This window comes from Pteronotus mesoamericanus, unplaced genomic scaffold (genome assembly GCF_021234165.1).
Source record: "Pteronotus mesoamericanus isolate MK-2021 breed Mesoamerican mustached bat unplaced genomic scaffold, CSHL_Meso_final scaffold_54, whole genome shotgun sequence".
In the NCBI taxonomy this organism is placed as follows: domain Eukaryota; kingdom Metazoa; phylum Chordata; class Mammalia; order Chiroptera; family Mormoopidae; genus Pteronotus; species Pteronotus mesoamericanus.
In genome coordinates this window covers 34578406-34593860 of record NW_026555321.1, presented here as the reverse complement: position 1 = coordinate 34593860, position 15455 = coordinate 34578406, and the positions used below count along the sequence as shown (strand labels likewise).

Sequence of the window (15455 nt, the reverse complement as noted above, 5' to 3'; positions counted from 1 at the left end):
TAGTGTTACTTCTGTTCCCAAGTGGATGTTGTTTTAATGAAAAATAAAGACTCGGAAGCAGATTTCAAAACAGATGTGTGTCAGTTTTAGACACATGGACTTCCTGGGCCTATTTTTAAAGCCCAGGGAGATTCTAAAGTCTGTTTGCTCCAATTTGGAAACAAGATCTGACAGCCGTTGATCCTTTCCCTCTTACTTCCTGAACAATTTTGCTTTATTCTATTAAGATGTTCATATAGAGTTTGACTCATACAAACATGGTGCTTTGTTTTTTGCCGGTTCTTCTGATTTCTGGTTTGGGGTAGAGATCATCATTTTGCAAACTTGTTACTGTTTTGTGGCTGCCTCTCCTGCAAGAAGTTCACTACTAGATTGTTTTTTCACTATGAGATACCAACCTCCCAAGCAGAGTACATAGGCATAACTGAATTATCAATTAACACATGCCACTGAGTTGAGTATTCTATTACACTTGAAGAAGGAAAGGTACAGCCCCAGGCTCACCCTACCTAGAGGTAAGTAAGACATCCTACAACAGCTGTACCAGTAGATGGGAAATCTATTTCCTGTTTCCCCCAAACCATGATTTCACAACATAAAAAATGACTTAAACACATCTGATCTTATTTCCTACAGTATTAACAACTTACACTACTACCCACATGCGTCCTCTGAAACAATCATGCCCTCTGGCTCTCAATATACATACATATACATGACTCCTTTAATTCTTTATCAAGCATTGACCTTCTGCACACTCCATTCTATTTTATTTGATATAGTGGTAAGCAGTATTTATTAATTTTTTTTAATTTTACTGAAATTGGTTTACTTTGGAGCCCACAAGTTTCTATCACATTAACCATGGCCACAAGAGGAGAAAGTGGCCTGCCATGTAATCATGTCAACCCTGAAGTGAGTATGTTGATATTCAACCCACAGGCAGCAAGCACTTCCCCAGTGAGCTCCTTCCCCTCACCCCACCCTTGGCTCCTTTGTAATGACTGTATGTCCATTTATTTCATATAGAAGGTCATTCTGCATCTCATTTAAATTATTCTAGGTGATAATTCTTGTACACCTAGATAGTTAAAACTTTATTTTATACATAATGATTTGTCAGTAACTGTTTAAGGAATTACTAAATAATCTTTATAGAAATCCAATTCCTGGCTGTTTACACTAAAGAATTGAAGGCTTATGTTAGCACAAAACTCTACACATGGATATTCATTACAGCATTTTTCATAATAATAAAAACTGGAAGCAACCAAAATGTTCTTTAAAGGGTTAGTGTATAAACAAATTGTGATACACCAATATTTTGGAATACTATACAGTAATAAAAAGAAAAATTATAAAATCAAGTATTTGGATGAATCTCAAGACATTATGCCGAATAAAACAAGTCAGTCTTGAAAGGTTATGCACTCTATGATGCCATTTATGTTACATTCTTTAAAGCAGAAGAATATAGTGATGTAAAATGGGTCAGTTGTTGCCAGATGGTAGTGATTGGGAAGAATTTAACAATGAAACACAAGGAAGTTTTCTGAGTGCTGCAAATATTCTGATTTTGGTTGTGATTACACAAATTTATACATGTGCTAAAATTCATATAACTGAACACCAAAAATATCCATTTCACTATATATTAATTTAAAAAGTACAAATTTAAATATTATCTCTTTGCACTCATATGCTTCTATTAATACTCCTTACCAGTTTCCATGACATCTAAACTTCAGATCAGAAACAGCCAAGCCTCTCATTAATAGCGCAGAACCCCAGTACTGTCTATTGAACATGAATCCTATAGATCTGGCCAAAGGCTAAGAATCTGTATAGTAGCAAGAGTCTAAGTGATCCTGGGAACAGAAAAAGTTTGAGAAAATGTTTTAGATCAGTGGTCCCAAACTTTAGTGAGCCCCAGAATCAACCCAGAAGGCCTAGTAAGATTAGGAATGGGATTCACAAATTGGCATTATTTGCAAAGGTCCTAGAACAATGTAATTCAGGTGATCCATGGGACAGACCTTGAGAAATTCCACTGTAGTTCAGTACTATTAAATTTATATCAAATTCAGCTGGCTCTTTTGTATCCACCCAACAATTCTAAATGCCCTTGGTTAGCCTCCTTGTCCATTCTCCAGCATATGCATTAGATACCTGCACCAAACTCCGAATTCTTTACCTCACTCCCCGGTAGTTAGTTAAACCTTGACTTTGTCACTTACAAAAACAATTTTCTCTTAGATGCACTCTTCATTTCCTTTTCTTTAAAAAAAACAAAACAAAACAAAAGTGTATTTTTTTATTACCATTTAGTCCCCTTACACCCCCTGTCCTCTGGAATCACCACACTGTTGTCCACATTCATGTGTTCTTTTCCCTTTTTACGTAATCTCTCTACCCCTTAACTCCCCTCCCCCACTGTCATCCAGCTCTCTATTTATGAGTCTCTGTTTTGCTTTTTAGTTCAGTTCCAGTTCTTGTATTTTCAAAATTTCATTCTCTTTTTTCCTCAGTGCCTGGGGAAGAGGTGTGTCTTCCTGTCAAAGCTCACATATCTCTGCTTCTGTGCTCTTGATCTTAGTGCTTCTTGATGCTCTGGTTTCTCCCTCCTGCATTTCCAGTTTTTCCTTGCCTTGTGGCTCCTTCCACACAGCCTGGAAACGTGCTCAAGTCACCTCCATCATGTATGATCAGCTCTCCTTTGACTTGGAATACCCTTTTATTGCTCACAATTTCTATTTTTGTTTACAGCTCAACTCCCCAAGTAAATAATCTCTAATAGTTTCTACTCAGAATCTATCCATCACTTTTTAACCCACAGTAATCAGGCTTTTACCTCCAACATTGTGCTGAAATGTCACAGGTAAAATCTGCCGGCAACCTCCTGAATACCTAATCCTATGGACAGAGCCTGTCTTCATCTGACTTTATGTGGCTGAGCCGTCTTTTCTTATTAAAAAGTTATACTTTTTTTTCAGTACCTCATAGGAATGTTGTAATAACTAAATTAAATAAAGCATATATTAGTGTGCTTAACACAGTGTTTGGCATGTAGGGAATATTCCAAAAATATTACATGGTCTTATTATTGTTATCAATGTCTTATTTCTACTTACATTTTAAGTCATTTGAATTCTAGAACATTTTGAATTCTTGAATCTTTGTTATTAGTCATGCCTCAGAGCTAACATCGATCCTCAGGGAGGCATTTTCTAACTGTCCCACCTAAAGTGGACCTCCAGTGCACCCAAACTAGCTTGGAAGTGAGACACCCAGGCACTGTGTTTTCCCCAAAGGCAAGTCCTCTCTGTACTCAGTATCAGCCAGGTTACTTAATTTCCTGATGACTCTCAGTGTTCTAATCTGTTAAACAGAGTTGGTAATGGTACCTGTCGTATAGGGTTGTTGTGAGGGTAAAATGAGTTGATATGATTAAAGTCTAAGTACAATTTCTGGCACAAAATATATGTGGGGTGTGTGTGTGTGTGTGTGTGTGTGTGTGTGTGATTATATTCACAGCAGCTGTGGCTTTCTGAAATTATCTTGCTGAATTGTCATGTTGTAGTATATCTCACCCCTCCAGAATAAAAGAGGATCCAATGGAAGAAGGAAACGTCCATGCTTTACATTGTCTTGTTCACTGCCATATCCCCAGAGCTCAAACATGGCCTAGCATTCATCACGTTTTTGTTGAATGAATGAATGAATGAATGAATGAATGAATTAGTGATGCATACAATCAAATCATTCAAACCCTAATACCTGGTCTAGCACATAGCATTGTTCGTAGTAGGATTGTTCATAGTATTATTCATGGTATTATGCATAGTTGGTTATCAAAATATATTTCTGATAATAAATGCCAAATATTGTACATGATTTTAAAAAAATAGAAGTCATGCAGGCATTGCATATTGCATTAGTGCCAGAGAGACTACCTCTCTCTTGCTTGATTTAGTTTGGTGGCTTCTCTTGGAAGGGAGCCATGGAAATAAATTACAGGAAACCCCCCACTATGCATCCCAACTCAATGAAAGTTCTTCACAGATTTATTTCTACAAAGGAAAATAAATTGATGTTTGCTATAACTTGGGGATTTGAGCTGAATTTTTCTTGTCATTCAACAATACTCTGTGTGCAAGTTGTAGAGAAAGAAAATTGGGATGTGGGAACTACATTTAGTTGGTATGCTGGGGGCCATAGAGTTAAACTGGCTTTAAAGCTACTTTATTTTAATGAATTCTCCAGTAAAATCTTTAAAACAGGGAGTGGCAGAAATTATGGGTGAACTTTGTTTAATAAATAAGAAAATGGAAAGTGTATAAAATGCATGATAGAAAATATTAAAGAGATAAAGGAGCTCGGAGCTGGGGGAGAGTGGATCTGTAGCCTATTCCAGAAGTCTTTACTGAGGTACTAGGATAAGATAGTGTATATTAGAACTAAATATGTGATAACCAATATTTGCTAATGATACTTCTCTTCATTGATTTTCTATCCTAGTCTTGGGCAAAATAAAATGTATATTGTAAGTTTTATAAGGTCTACTGTATTATTTAGTGTTCTCCAGAGAAAATAACTAGTAGGATATGTGTGTATATATAAAAGTCTGCCAATTACAATATCTGTATAGTTAGACAGCAGGTTGGAGAACTAGGGAAGGACCAATGTTGCAATTAAAATCTGAAAGCCATCTTCTAACAGAATCCTCTCTTGCTCGGAGGAAATGAGTCTTTTTTTTGGTTCTCTGTTCAGGCCTTCAGCCAATTGGATAAGGATCATCCACAGTAAGGAGTGTAGTCTGCAATACTCAAAGTTCACCTACTTAAATGTGAATCTCAATCAGAAATACCCTTACAGAAGTATCCGGAATAATGGTGACCATATATCTGTTAACCATGGTCCAGACAAGGTGAAGCATAAAATTAACCGTCACACTGAGTATGATGTGGCTTCTGCCCATCCATTTCATCTTGGACCACTCAACTGTTTCAAACATACAGGCCTTCTTTTAGCTCCTCATAAACACACATTTCTTCTCCCCACTTTGGCAGTTCATAGGTACTCTTCCCTTGGCTTGGAGAGTGCTTCACCTATCATGGGTAGAAATGTTCTTTTTATCTTTCAGCCTCAGCTTAGATGGCATTTCCTTAATTAGGATGCTTCTGATCTCCAGTCTCAGTCAGACCTACTTATTAGAATCTTCACATCAAGTCATATAATTTCTTTCATTATATTTTTAACAATTATATGGCTTGGTGTGTTTATAATTATAAATTTGTTTTCTGTATTAATTAGTTTAATACCTGTCTTCCCTTTTAATTTAGATACTCCATGAGTTCATAAACCTGATTTTGTTCACTTTTATACCAGTACACATGATAGCCATCCAGTGAATATTGCATAAACAAATAAATGGATAGAACATCAGATAACTGCAAAAAATGTTTCCATACGAATTTTAAAAGCACATCCTTCAAATCAGGGACACTTTGAAATACTTTAGTACACCTTTTACTATCAAAGGAACTTATTTCTTTACTTAAAAAGCACTCTGAGAATTTGAGTAGGTATTTGCTTAAAAATGCATATTCTCAGCCATTATATCCCATGTGATTCATTAGGTTAGAGAGTGGGACTAGAGGATTTCATTTTGGAAAAAATGTCCCAGTGACCTTGGTGCTTCTGGTTAATAAACCACAGCTAGGAACTACCTTTATTAGGCCAACTTTGACCTGTCAGGAATCCCATCTCTAATGATGGAAGAACATTGTCTACTGATATTATTTATGTTACTTTGACACCCACAGAGTAGATTCAGTTCTTGACTAAATGAAGACAGATATGACATTCCTTCAAATAAATACATTTTTCATCTCCACTACTCTTTTATGTTCGAAATAAAGATTTACAATTATACTCAGTTCCTGACTAAATGCAGACAGATTTAACATTCTTTCAAATAAAGACATTTTTCATCTCCACTGTTCCTTCATGTTCAAAGTAAATATTTAGAATTATTTCAATGATAATTACTACCTTTTAGACCCTTAACCTTCTCTGATGCCTTCATTTTTTTAATACATAGTAACTCCTAGTCTGTGATTATTAGACTCAAGCAATGCTCTTTTTCCTTGCATAGTTCTAGAACAGAAGGATGATTAATTCGAGACACTGCATTGCCATTAATATAGATCTGTGTTCAATTGTTTTTTTGAACATTTTCAATTTTACTTGTTGCTAATCAGTTTGTAATTTTGAAATCTCAATCAAGTTTTATATTTTGAGAATTCCTGCTTCTAACAGATAATATTTTTAAGGGGCAAATAAATTCCAACTCAAGGTTTTCTTCTTTTTTTTTAACCTATTTAGCTCAAAATAGCTTCAACTCTGTTGTGTTATGAAGTCTCTTATTTACCAGTTGGCTGAGAGTATAGTTATCGCTGTTTAAAAATATAATTGAAAGACCAATCAACTTAAATGAGAAAGGGGGAAAAAAAAGTACAGGACTTTGTGTGAAGGTCGGGTCCTCAATTCTAGGATCCCAGTAAGGCTGAATGAAAATATGATGGCAGTTAAGGATTAAATGGACACTAGTTGGGTATTCTGGTTATTAAATAACATAGGTTTTGATGGATTGATATTAGATTGTGGAAGCTGAACATCTAGATTTTATTTTGGAAGTTTTGTGAATTCAATAGCCGATTTTAAGTTTTCATCAGAAGAGCTACAGAATCAACTTTTAAAGAAGATTAATGTAACTAAGGAATGAAGGATGAAAAGGAAGAAAAGAGGTGGAAGACAGGCATCTTGTGAAGGAGAAGTCAAAAGGGTCAGGTTTTGTGTAACAACACAGGTGAATCTTCAGACATGATGTTGAGCAAAAGAAGCCAAAGACAATGGGGTTGTATTCTAATATCCCATTTATAAGAAATTGAAAAGTAGGCAAAAACTAATTTATAGTGATTGAATTCAGTGGTTAGTTTTGGAGGGAGGTAATGACTGGGAGGCTTCCAGGGTATTAATAGCCTTATATATTCTGATCCAGGATGTAAAAATTCATCTAGCTCTATGGTGTAGTTATGTGTACTTTATAATATGTATGTTCTAACTCAAAAAATTTATTCCTCCAAAGGGGATAGAGTTAGAATGGAGGTAATAAAATTGGAAAGCAAGAGAAAATTCTTTCCATATACATCTTTCAGGAAACAAACAAGAAAGTCTAATAGGATGTATAAATAGGTATGGCCATTTCTGTTATTAAAGTGAGCTGTATCTGCAAGGCTCATTGTGATAAATAGTCTTTAAGGATGACTGCCATCAATCCTTCCCCTCATGTAAGTGGGTAAAGTCTGTGTGCCCCCTCTTGAATCTGGGATGTCCTTAGGACTTGCTTTGATCCATGAAATATAAAGGAAATGACACTGACAGTTCTTGGCCCACCCATTTAGATCCTGAGAGCTTCTGTTTCTCTCTTGGGAACTCATCCGTCATGTAGTAAAGAAGCTTGGATTGGTCAGACTGCCGAATGCTGAGACATCATTTGGACAAAGAGAACCCTGAGTGATCAGATGTGTGACTGAGGTATTCGTAGATCTTCACGTGCTCACAGAAGGTAACTGAGGGAGTGTCATGAATGATGCCACATGGAACGAAAGAAACCCTTATATGACCCTCCCCTGAATTATTCCCATGAGAAAATCCACATTGTGGTTGTTTTAAGCTCCTAAACTCCAGAACTGATTATCTCATACAGTAGTGGGAACCTGCAACAGTTGTCTTCTAGAGTGATGGCTCTCAACAGCAGATAGAGGCATATCGTTCCCCCAGGAGATATTTGTCAATATCTGCAGACATTTTTAATTGTCATGACTAGAGAGGCTAGTACTGACATCTAGTGGGGAGAGGCCAGAGACATTTCTAAACATCTATACTGTGCCGAACAATCCCAACATCAAAGAATTATCCAGCCCCAAGTATTTGTGAAACCATGATATAAGAGCAATGATTTGTAACTTAGGTGGGTGCCCAGGAATTTTTCTCCAAACCTTTATTCCTAAAACTTATACACACACATACACACACACACACACATACACACACACACAAAACATGAGATCTATCCAGAAAAAGTACAGCCATTGTTAATATAGTGAGGATAGTTTGCATGACATCAATGTAAACTGGCAGCCAAGGAGAGTGGACTGGAATGCACATACATGAACAAGGACAACTTCACTGTACTAGTCATTGGGGGTGGTAGATGTCATGAGTGAGCATGTTTACTGTATGGCCGTCACAGTCAAAATGAGCAGGTAGAGAAATGAATCTGTGTCAAATTTTGCGTTAAGCTTGACTATTCCTCCATGGAAACTATTCAGAAAGCCACAACTACAGGCAACTGGAGACTGGGAGCTTCACCATGACAGCATGCCCACTCATGCATCACATCTCAAACAGAGTTTTTTGGAGAAACATCAAATCACCCAAGTGACTCAGCCAGCCCCTCCTACAGGCCAGATTTGGTGCCCTGTGACTTCTGCCTTTTCCCAAAACTAAAACCACCTTTAAAGGGAAGAGATTTCAGACTGTGATAAGATTCAGGAAAATATGATGGGGCAACTAACTGATGGCGACTGGGAGAACTGTGTGAGGCCCCAAGGGGCCTACTTTGAAGGGGACTGAGGTGCCATTGTCTTAAGTACCATGTTTCTTGTATATTATATCTTCTTCAATAAATGTCTATTTCTCATATTACATGGCTGATACGTTCTGAACAGACCTCATATATGTGATCTTATAATCATCTCAGACCTTCAGAACCAGAATTTCCAGGGAAGGGGCTTGGGAAATTATATTTTTATTTTCACGGTAGTTGAAAAACATTGCCTTCGGCTGGTGCTTTTCCAATTTTAATGTGTATGGAAATAATGTGATGTCTTGTTAAACTGTAGAATCTGATTCACTTTATCAGGGTTGAAACCAAAATTTCAGATTTCTACCAGTCTCCCAGGTTATGCCCAAGCATTGCTCCTTGACCCCATTTTGCATAACAGGACCCTAGAGCAGGTCTCAAATGTTAGCGTACATCAGATTCTCCTGAGAGACACAGACCACTGGGCTCACCCTAGAGTTTGATTCTGCAGGTCTGGGATGGGGCCTGAGAACTTGTATTTCTGACAGGTTTCTAGATGATACTAATGCTGCTAGTCTGGTAATCACACTTTGAGACCCAATGCCCTAGGCAAGTATTTTGCACATCTAAGTGTACCTAAAAATTTACCTCAGGAGGCAGCAAAAACTGAAGGTTCTCAGACCTCCCCATCCCCCGCCATATTTCTTCCTTCAGTCTGGACTGGGAACTAAGTAATTTGCATTTTAATAAATTGTCTCACCTGAGGTCATTCTAATATCAGTGGTCTAGGACCACACTTCAAGAAGCACTGCCTAGGGAAACATAATATTTAGAGTTTGAAGGAGGGGCATGGTTAGTTTGCAGAAACACATTCAATCTCATAATTGGTTTAATCTGAATTTATTCTAAAATATCAAATGGCATTAAAGAATAGAGGAGAATTTTATGCTTATTAAAGGTGGCCCCAGGTTATGCACTAGAACTGTAAAGACTGTTTTAGAAAGGGTGTTTTCTACTTGAGTCAGTCGCTCAGTTCTTTGCAAGTTCATGTATTTACACTTTCTGTAGCAGCTACAAGTTGGGTGCTTCTGCCAATTTAAGACAAGGCATTAATAATAATGACCATGGTTAAACTTTCTTGAATTTTTGCTGTGTACCAGGCATTATTACGTAAATACTTTGCGAATGCTCTCTAATGCAATACACTAGATAACCCCTTTAGAAGCAGGTCCTATTATCCCCAATGCATAAAGAGGGAAATTAATGCATACTGAGTTTAAGATACTTGACCAGGATCCTACAGCCAGTTAATATCAAGCCCAGAGTTTTCACCTTGTCTGGTGGATAATTGATAGAATAACAGATAGATGGACAAGAGATAAGATATGGGCATCTGGTTTAAATATAGTTTTTAAAAAAATTATAATTCTTATGTAAAATGATAGTTCAAATGAAATGACCTCTTTGTATAATTAGTAAAGGATGTATTTTGGAACACGATATAATATATTACCTTGACAGGATATAGCAATGGCTGAAGGTCATTTACTATTTTCTACTATTACTTTACCAGGTTATTTTTAACCTTATCAGAACTTTAATATATTTTTCTTACCCTTCTATTATATTTGAAGATTTTCAAGCAATATATTCTTTAGTAGTCTTTTTTATTTGTATTTATTTATTTATTTATTTATTTATTTATTTATTTATTTTGGCTTTTGGCTTTTGGCTTTTGGCATGGTTAGTTAAGAAAGTTTAAAGTCATCTTGTCTCAAATCAAATATAAGTTCAGGGCTATCTTGTTCTTCACTATATGATATATGTAGAGATAAGTATTTTCCCTGTCATGTGTTATCTTTCATTAAATACTACAGTTTCAAGCAGCCACTTGTTACTGCTATCCTGCAATTTCCTACTCCTAAGTCAAATAAAAAAAATATTTCAAACAACAGGACGCGTGCAAAGTTTCCTTTGCTGCTTTTAAAAATATCACTCTTGATGCTCAGCCTTATCAAAGATAAAATCATCCATCTTAAACACATCCCATACTTACCTGGCAGGGGGGTCCTGTGATCACGAAGGTGGTTTTCCCAGGGCCAGGCTTGTCCATTGCGCTCCCGGTACGCTGACCCCTGCGATTTCCCCCAGATCTGAGAAACTCGAATGCGTAGTTCGTTGCAGTGGGGGACTCCATTTGTGGTCTCCCCTGTAAAAAAAAAATAAAAATTAAAAAATTAAAAAAGTCCCAGAACATATTGTCAAAAATCTCCAGGGAAGAGGTTTGAGGTTTAGAAAACTGTTTTTTAACTTTATGGAAATTTAAGCTTCTACATTTAAACTCCATTTTCACAGTCTATACTTTGGGCTACATTTGTTTAGAAGACATTGACATTTTAGAAACTGATTCTTATTGAAGTGTACTTTCGAAATATGTTTGTATTTTGGGTCCAGATGTTTTAAAAAAAATTATGAGCCTTCTGATACATTAGACATCATAAAATAAAATGTTTTGCCCTCAGACACACAGGAAATAGATGCTCACATGTGTCTATATTTTTACCATTCACTGTAAGTATAGGTATTGGATGTTAGATTTTTTTTCCCCATGTCCATCCCTGGGAAAGGGAAAAAGGGTCCCCTTGGCCTAATGAGGTGCGGAAGTTAGGTCAGCTCTCCCTGAAGCCCATGGACTACCACCTAAAGAAGGATGGACACATGCATGAAAACACTGGAGAAATGATTGCTGAGTGGGCAAATAACTCTAGAGATGGGAAGAAGGACTTGGCCAAGGGACAAGTGTTCTTGACTGCATCCAACGTCACATTCCGAATTCCCCATTGAGAAGGATGGACAGTCTGTTGCTTTTAACAGAAATGGAAAAACACAGGGCCCAGCACTGAATTCATTATAGAGCAGTGCTAGTTTTTGCCCTCCATTTAAAAATGAATCCATTAATAATTACTCATATTAAAAATAGCTTTGTAAGAGGAAAAATGTAAAATTTATATTCTAGGTTAATGTGGTGGGGATTTCAGCTCTGTTTTTCATTTGTAAATAAGTAATTTAGTAAAAACTGGAAAGGTTGGCTCCAGATAAGTAAATAATTAATAATCGTCTTGCTTCCTGGGTGATTTATTTAAGTATTATTTCTAAAAATAATTGTAGAATGAAGATAGTGTGGAAGAGTGACTTATTATGATCTGTACATTCAGAGTGAATCATGAAAAGGTGAACATTAGGGTTTCATTTACTTATTTTTAATCACTCATTTTTTATTGTATTTTTTCCATTACCATTTCCACCCCCTTATACCTTCCTGCCCCCGCAATCACCACACTGTTGTCCAAGTCCACGAGTCCTTTTTCCTTTTTTCTTGATCATGCAAGTTCACATCAATGTTCATATCAACTGGGTGATTCTTGGTTTTCAGAGTCATGTTAAAAATAAGAATAATTTCAAAATGTACAGTGGTGTGTTAGATTTAGTGTCGCAATTTTCTTGTGCACCCTGTAACTTTGAATTAAAAATATGGGGAAGATCTTTAGATAGAACCATAAAATTACTCACTTTGACTCCACTGCTAGGTCAACCAAGTCACATATATTCTGGTGGCACCAGGAAAGGAGACTGCCTTCAAGGGTTACCCTTAGTTCAGAAACTCATAATTTGTTCAGAACCATGAATAAAGTGGGATTGTTAAACTCTGTTACTTTTATTTAATAGTCTTATATCATGTTTCCTTTTGAAATTACTTTCTAGTATCAAAAGTCATCGACTTTAATATTCTTGGGATGGTAAACCTTCATCTGAAGACAGAATTAATATTTTGAAAATGCAGCACATCATGCAGTATAGTTTGTGGTTAATTATGTTAGCAGGTGACTCATGGGAAGGTAGGAGAGGCAAAACCAAGATACCTGTATAGAGTAATAATCATAATTTTCAAATGCTGCTGATAAACTGACCACGAAGATATGTTTTAAGAAAAATAATGTATGTTTTTTCTTAAAACATAAATGTATGTTTATTTTAACCATAACCAAAAGAGACCTAAAAATTTATGTTTACTGAATCACCTTGGTTAAAATAGGAATGAATAGGATTGTGCTATGTGTCTTTAAATATTTCTTAAATTTCTGCAGGTGTCTCAGGGTATTTATGCATGTTCCCCTTTGCTAATGATATTGTATCACTACTCTTGTTCTAATTCAAATATACACTAAAGGTTTATAATAAATAGAGAAGCCTCTAACATGGTGGTTATTGATGTGATGTGAGTAGCAACAGAAAAGCACACGGGTCTATGCATGTTAGTCTTTTTGCTTCTATTTGCTCATTTTCACTGTTTCCTCCTGGCCACTTTTTTGCTCATTAGATCTCTCATTAGAAGGCAGATAGGGAAATCAAAAGGTAATGAAACTTGAATCTCCTAATTTTGCAACTTGTTAGCAGCTCCTATTAAATGTTCAGTGGAAAAATATGCTATCATTATTAGCTAAAAGGAAGCTTAGGGATAATCTATGGAATGTATTTATCTGCTACTAATTCATTAATAATTGATCATTAAATTGGGCCATCCTATTTATTGCACAACTAAATTATTATCAAATGTGCTTTTTTTTGCCTACAGTTAAAAAATTGCTGGAAAGAAATCAAGTTTATATATTTAATAAAATTCAGATTTAATAAAGCAAGGTTCACAACCTCACAAAGCCAACCTCCTTTATTATCACAGATATATAACAGTGCTAATAATGGCTATATTGAATCATCTTGGACTAGAAAAAAATAACCCTGTTGTTTCTGAGGTGCAAGACAGGACAGTCTATCTATATACCTGTTAAACCCTGCAAAAAAAATGAAAGGAGAGATGGCATTTGAGAAAATTCAGAGGTATTGGTGATTTTCAGGGCCCAGCTTGTGATAGTGTGACTATAAGTGGTTTAAACAACAAGGTGATGTAAAGGAAATTTGAAGCCATTTGAGCCTTCTCTTACCATTTAATGTGCTCTAATAGATGGGTGCTTCCTTCTAAATGTATGGTTTTGTCATAGAATCAGAACCCCCTGTTGCTGTGCTGGGGCTGATTAAGTAGACAGACAAGGTTTCGGGTTGAAAATAATACACACACACACACACACACACACACACACACACAGTTTTGGTTAGCAATAGGTTGCACATGGACTGTTTGGTTGGGGAGAAGGGAACAGTAGTGAATCAAGCTAGCATGAGAAATTAAACATAACCTAGAAGAGAAATAGAAGAAAATAGAAGGGAACAAAGGTTTGCTTGGGAGTTTGAGAGGATGAGGGAACACATTTAGCCCGGCTCAAATAAGCTGCTGGGCCCCCCTCCACTTTCTAACATCTATCTGTGTTAGAGACACGGAAATTGGTTCACAAGCTTGGCTGAACTTTGGAATTACCTGGGGCCTTTAAAAGCATGCTGATGCCTGGATCCCACTCCTAGAGATCCTGCGTTCATCAGTCCTGGACAGGGAGTGTGCATCAGGAGTTTCTAAAGTGGCCCAGATGATTTTAATATACATCAAACTTGCCATCTACTGCTCTGGAATGTGAAGATGTCATTTTATGCCCCTTCTCTCGTGGTTCTTTCCTTTCCATCCGAAGGCTCACTTTTTAGCTCCTGCCTGTCTCCCTGCCCCTCCACCCCAACATACATCAGCTTGGCCACAATAGAGATCTGAATGAACTGATAAAATATTCTAACTCCCAAGATGAAGAAGGAAATTCTCTGTATTAGGATCTCCATAAATTAAGGTTTCTATGTCAGACTGAGAATCCTCTCTCCTTGGATTCAGCTTTGGCCATTAAATGTGTAGAATGTTAAACTCTATAATAAGAAACAGAATTACAGGAGATAGTTAACATGTTTAAGACACTCACAGCATAAATTTCAGAATATGTTGCTATCTTTCCAAATCATACATCTGTTAAAAAAACATGAAAATGACACATTTTATCTTTCAGATGCCTCTGCAATTATAACAATTAAAACAATTAAAATGGGATTTATTTACTCAATGCTGTTTTTTTAAAGAAATGCCTGAGACACAAAGGAGAAATATTAATAAATAGGTCATTTAGATATACTGAGACTTCTGTATTCAGTACAGTTGCCTTAAAATCAAACGCGGCAGACAAGGTAAATTTTGAGAACACACTTTGAAAAAGGCATTAGAACTTTTGACAAAAGTGTATGCAATCACAGTTATGCCCCCAAATGAGAAAGGATAATCATTTCACACACACACATCCACATTTGATCTCTCTCCAACAATTCATCCATTCACTCATTCATTCTTCATTCATTCACACATTTATTCATTCAATTGCTTTTCAAATGACAGTAATACTTGAAGAGAGAGCACAATAAACATGTCCCTGACCTTCACTCCATTTAACACCTTCCTCAGTGGTGATCAGCAATGAAGTGACACGAAGAATGTGAATCCAGTGCAACTGACTGGAGGCCAGAGTGGTCTAGAGCGACTGTCCTCAGGTTGGCACTGGTGGCTTGTGCTTGCTAGTGTGTGTTGGGGGGGGCAGTTTCTCTCATCCTCAGTTTAATCATCTGTGAGATATTTATCTACCAAATCTGCATTAGCACGTCCTGTGTGTTGAGCGTAGTGTCCAGTGATGGAGGTGCAGGAGGGAGCCTTGCTCGCAGGGCACGCTTTTCACCCAGCCCTCACTGCAGCAAACACTAGCTGTCATCATTTCATTGTCACTGGACTGTACTGGGTTCGGTGGGGGATTCAGGACATGAAGGATGATTA

At 36.7% G+C, this 15455-nt stretch overlaps 1 protein-coding gene and 1 non-coding gene across 2 annotated transcripts in view; both read left to right on the top strand.

Moving 5' to 3' along the window:
• Positions 1-15455, top strand: part of GRM7 (glutamate metabotropic receptor 7) — an 858034-nt gene that overhangs the window by 331173 nt on the left and 511406 nt on the right. The window lies entirely within an intron of this gene.
• Positions 10699-10862, top strand: LOC129061142 (U1 spliceosomal RNA). The gene has a single exon (XR_008528105.1). It is a non-coding gene; the product is annotated as a U1 spliceosomal RNA (small nuclear RNA).